Genomic DNA, 6,016 nt, shown 5'->3' with positions numbered 1-6,016 from the left:
TAGAATGAAATTAATTTGAACTCCTACACTTTACACTCATAGTTCTTAATATAGAAATCAAACATCTGGACTCATAAACAACTCTGCCATGAAAACTAGAATTTGCTTCTCTCTCACTGTCTATCCAGTTGAGAACATTGTACCACAAGCTAAATAACCTTAACCTTAACCTAACTAGCACCAACCAAGTGATCCCTGCCCTTTCAGCTTGTTTTCCACAGGCTACACTAATAAAATACCTGTATTGCAAATGTCAAAATGCACACAAGCCACAGTGCAGAACAGCTTTACTGAGAAGCCATTATTCATCCTTTCTGAAAGTATAAGAACAGTGAGAGAGAGGAAGGGATATAAATCTCTGTTGCAATTTTTTATAACAAGCATGTGTTACCACAAAAAAACCCCAGCAACTTAGCACAAAAGTCTCTATACCAGTGTACAAGTGAAGACTGCGTGAAAGCTAATGCAGAGTCAGTGTTTGAACATGATGAGGCTGACCCTAAAATGCTAATTTCTGGCCTTTTTGAAAGTACAGGTTTTTATAGCATGTGATAGAAAAATGTAAAAATATTTAATTGAGCTTTAGTTGTGATTAAATCTCTTTTAGCAATAAATACATTTTAATAGTTTTTGATAAATGAAAATCTATCAAAAAAATTTGTAAGAAATTTGTTCACTATGAATTGCAGACAGGCAATAAGACATCAGAGTATTTCTTCAACAGCAGTATTTTTTTTTTCAATAAGACTTTTTTTTATATTTGGTTTTGCATCTAAATCACAATGTTGCATGTATCCTAGAAGAAAATTCCTATTTGTAGGGCATTTGCGGGACAGGAGGAGTTAAATAACTTAGCCTGGACTTGATCTTTTATCCACTAAGTAGCTTCCATTCTGTTTTCTTTTCCAAAGAAAATGGTGTCAGGAATGTTTCCCTACTTATTTCAGAAAATATACCAGCACTTGACTGTACTGGAATTTCACTGATCTCTAATTAAAACATGACAACATAAATTAGAGTACATAATCAGTGTAGACACAGTTTTAAGTCTAAAAAATAAAATTAAATTAAAAAAATGGCACTTCAGATAAATGTATAAACATGGAAGATTTTATTGTGTTGACCTCCACCAGGTATTAGGTATTTAACTATAAGTAATAAATGTCTTACTAATAATTCCTTGTTGATACACGATTTTAGTTATAATTTACAAAAATATAGTCTAATGCAATACATACCCGCACCAACACGTAACTATTCTTGATTGCATGTTGAGATGAACTTGTCATTGTCATTGGTGATAGCATTTGGCCGGTTCCTGCCAAGAACATTTCCAACCACGCACCGATTTCATCCAGGGGAAATCTGAGAAAGGACTCAAAAAGTCTAGGTCCCTAAATATTTTTTGAAAACTGCTATGTTGCTTATAGTGTTTTTATTGTTGCCACTGTTACACATCAAAGAACACGTGTGTGTTTGTCAGTGTGCATTTAAAAGTAATGTTATAAATTCCATAACCAAAAAAAATGTCAAAGAGTCCAAACACAAGACATAAACCATAGGTAAGGAAGCTTGATGGAATTACTTATTTACTCTAGTAAATTACCAAGTCTTTTCTCATTGTTAAGAGGAGATCAAGAAGTTGTATTTTGGCTTTGAAACAAAAAGAGTAAGAGTGATCAAAAGGTAGAGGAGAAAAACGTAAAGGAAAACACATTGCTTCTGATGAGATTTAAAGCAGGAAGGAGCGTGAAGAAGGTTGACTTGAAAAGTAGGTTTTCAAAGAGCCAAGGTTGAAGTAAAAATAGCAGTAGAGACATGGAGCATGGGCAGGGCGCCAGTGCTAGGAAGGTGAAAACAATTACTGGGGCAGCAATGGGAGAAACATCATAAGGTACTAAGTCAAAAGTCTAAGAAGAGTTCTAGAAAGGTGGAGGGTGATTTTGGATTGGGCTTTGGAGTGAATGTTGGTTGGGTCATGTGGTCACATTTAAGGTAGGTACATGGAAATGTAGAAACCAGCATTATGCTTATCCCAGTATCAAGAAAAAACAATTTTAATAACAGGCTGTAGGAGTTTCACTAGTAAAGGAATGAAAGCTTATCCTGACAGAAGCCAGTGAAGTTTCTTCACACTAGAAGGGATTTACCTGAGGCAAAGGGAAATAAAACTATGGATGCAAGACTTATGGTGTTGGACTTTAAAGGAACGTCTTTGTTGGCAGGGCAACAGATATTTAGACTGAAACAGAAATCATGAAAGAAATGGAGAACAGGTTCAAGACAATGCCACGTTTAAGGAGTGTGATGGTAAAGGAGACATCTCAGGAAGGAGAGAGAGGATTCTTGAGTCAGCTGTCTGCCTCTTGAGATACTTGGCAGAAAAAGGATGACTGAAAGTTACAGTTTAGTAATACTCTTGTGTATACCCAGGCGAAAAAACTACACCCGATAATTTATAAATAGCCACTTATGTAATAATTCATTAATGAAATAAGAGAAGAAAAAGTGAGTATGGAAGCAACAGAGAGATTGTTGGTTAAGTACAGCTACCCACAGGGAACACTCTCTCATCTGGCTGATTTAACATTTTCAAATTTTTACTGTTTCAGCAGAGTATTTATAGAGGACTGTGCTTTGGTCCTGGTGCCCCAAATCACGTTTCATATCATGAATGATTAGAAATTTCTCTGTGCCACAGCAGGCACTGTACACCTTGCTTTTACATGGTCTTCAGAGTTGAATAGCAAAATTACTTTTACAACTGGTAAGTGTCCGAATGCTCCCATGAATCTTATTTGCTGTTTCCATCCTCTCCCCCTGCTCTCCCAATTTCCTCGGCAAGGTAGTTAATATACATTGGCAAGAGATGGCACATCTTTTTGCACTTGTAAGTTATGAAATACTCATGCTATCTATTTGGAAAATGTTAACCCCCACCCCCCGACATTCATATGTCATATTTAGTCTCCTTTCCCAGTATTTAATCATCAAAATTATTTCATTTTTACTCATTTATTTGAAGAGCATCTCTGGAATTAATTCCATCATTAAGTACCAAACTCCTATGAAAAGCAATGTAATAACAAAAATGAGGCTTCACTACATTTAAGATGCTAGGATTATAACATATCAACAGAGGGCAGTCTTTGATAACTATACATTTATATATACACTTGGTGAGCAGTAAACTTCTGTTTGTCTTACAGAGGAACCGTGAGTTGTGTAAGTTTCAATAAAGAATATAAACCTGTGATCCATGACCAAAAGCAGAAGCCAGATGCCCTCAGAAAGGGTTGCATTGAAAATAAAAATAGATTTGCATTCATTTTTAAATAAACAAATGTCTTAAAATATAGATTTATCCTGCTGAACCTCACAGATCATTTATTTCAGAAGACATATTCATCATCAGATTTCCATGAGCATGCTTTTATTTATTAATATTCTGTTAAATGGGTAGGTCTTCTTTGTCTTAAAGCTTTCTGTTTCAGTTTAGACTCAGAAATAAAGTGTAGTAGTGTAGCACAGCTGCAAGCTTTCATGCAAGGATATATAGACTCGTTTTTCCCTGGTCAAATACCAGTCACTTTATCCACAAAAAAATTATTTTAAAAGATCAATGGACTTGACATTGGGCCCGATTCTGATTTGTTACCCTTCAGAGACAATTGGTAAGAAGACGCTTTGGATTTACAGCTATGTCATTAGATTAGAATTTAGCCAAGATTAATTTTCTTCAAGTATGATATGAACATGTGTTGACACAAGCCAACCAGTCAGCAAGTCAAGGAAAATCCTTTCAAAATTCTTATAAAGTCTATAATCTGGAGCACTTTTTAATTTATGTTGTGCTGTGAAAAGAAAAAAAAAAACACGTCTTGCACTTTGTACTTGGACTGTTGCACAAGAGCTCATTGACTTGTTTGACAAGACAATAACTGCTAAAAATAAAGAGGACTTCTGCTGTTTGTACATGGAGATTTACTACTTGATGATGGAGATAATAGAGATCAAAGAACCTAACCCTGTTTCCACTGAAAATAAAAAATTTCTGTACCAGAGATGGGTCAATCCCATCCCTTCACTACTTTTCTCTTTTTTTTTTTTTTTTTCCAGTTAAGAAGCTAAATCTCCTAAAAGTTTGTTGGAATGCCCTTTTCCGTTCACTTTGAACACAGGCATTTCAAAAGCTATTCCTTCGTCTACCAGGTTTCTCTAACTCTCTTTACCAATTGAAAAGAGATGTCACAGATATGATCTCTTGATAAACATCACAACAAATATTGGACTGATTTTAACAGAGAAGAGATTGTTCTGTTACAAACATGGTTCAAAACACATCATCATTAAAGAGAAAAGATTTTATAGTTAGTTACATGTTTACCTACTATCCCTAACAGTCTAAGAACGTTAAAAACTGAAAAAAAAAAAAATAGTGCACTTTTCATTAGATACCTTATGTTTTTTCTTCTGCTAGAACAACAACAACAAAAAATAGATTGCATTTATAAGTGATTTATTACCCTTTTTCACTAAGTCTCTCTAGACACATATATGCACATTCACATATGGTTTGAGTGGTAAACTCTGCAAAGGGGAGTTTATTTTGAAAAAAGGAAAATCTTTCTCCCTTAAAGTGAATGTGAAGATTTCTACTGAACACTGGTCTGTAAAACTTCATTTTACTACAGCCTAAATTTGGAATCAAACTTAGATGGTACGCATTTCTTTAATAATTTAATCTATTCCTTCCCATGCAGCCAGACATGCCTTCAAGCCACTCTGATGCTACCTCAAATCTCTGCTGGGTCATTTGGTTTTGGTTAGGTTTTTTGTTGTTGGTGGTGGTTGGGTTTTGTATTTTTAAATTTATGTATTTATTTTAAAACAGAACCCAGGACTTGACACTAGACCATTATATCTGGGCAATTCCAATCACTTCAACCTGAATATTGTCACCTCTGACAAAAAGAGATACTAACACCACGTTTGTGAAACTATGGGAGATCCTTGGTCCTGGGACTCAACTTTTTTTACTATCTTTCTTTGAGGCTTCGAAATAAGACATTAACTTGCTGAAATCCAGGGTGAATGCCTCATAAGGGTATAGAAATGGTATTAGTGTTGCTTAACTTAACAGATATCTATCTACTAGAATTATTAGCTCCTGCAGCAGCCAAGTCCATAATTCAGTATACACTTGTTTAACAAAATAGCTTTTTCTGTCAGTAATAGAATACAAAAGTATTTCACAAATTACAATAATCCAATGTTGTAGAACAGATGGCCACTGATGTTCCCCTACCCCAAACCAAGCTGAATTATTTGTTGGAATGAATACTTATATGTAAACGTGGGTGACTGTGCCCACACCTGAAATTCCAAATTCAGGTTTTCCATACAGAAGACAAGATCACATGCCATAATGCTGCTCCACCGCTGAAGGATAACTTCAAAAATTATTTTAAAAGAAGGCATCACAAATTTACACAAGGTCATTTCCAAACAGCCTCGGGTCGTCTTTGAATCTGCCCCTCCTTAGCATTTTTCGCTTTTCCATGGATCACATTTCATTAACGAGAAAGAATTTTAGCAGCTGTGAGACAAGATGAATAAAAAGTCAGAGCCTGCCATTAGGAATTTTAAAACGCAAATAACTCCTCCAAACTCAGGCTCTTAGCAATATGCTTTTAGCTGCAGACACAAGAGGGCAGAAACACTGTGAGGGTTTTATTCTCCCACTGCTGTGACTAGTCACCTCCGAGGAATGAAACTGGGTATTAAGTGATGTATTTTGCCCCGGAGATATTTATCCGTTTTCTTTCTGGCGCAAAGAAAGGCGGTGCCGGCGGGCATCCCTCCACGCCGCCACCCAGCAGCCGCCCGCCGCTCCGGCGGCAGCCCCGGGGCGCTTCTCCTCGCGTGACCCGCCCCGGTTTCCCTCAGGCACCTTTCTCTGCCCCCGTCCCCCGTTAGCCTGGCCCGGCTCTCGGGCAGCCCCGCTCCTGCCGCC

The sequence above is a fragment of the Grus americana genome, chromosome 1 (assembly GCF_028858705.1).
Source record: "Grus americana isolate bGruAme1 chromosome 1, bGruAme1.mat, whole genome shotgun sequence".
Taxonomy (NCBI): domain Eukaryota; kingdom Metazoa; phylum Chordata; class Aves; order Gruiformes; family Gruidae; genus Grus; species Grus americana.
The sequence above is the reverse complement of the archived record's forward strand: the minus strand, read 5'-3'. Positions refer to the sequence as shown.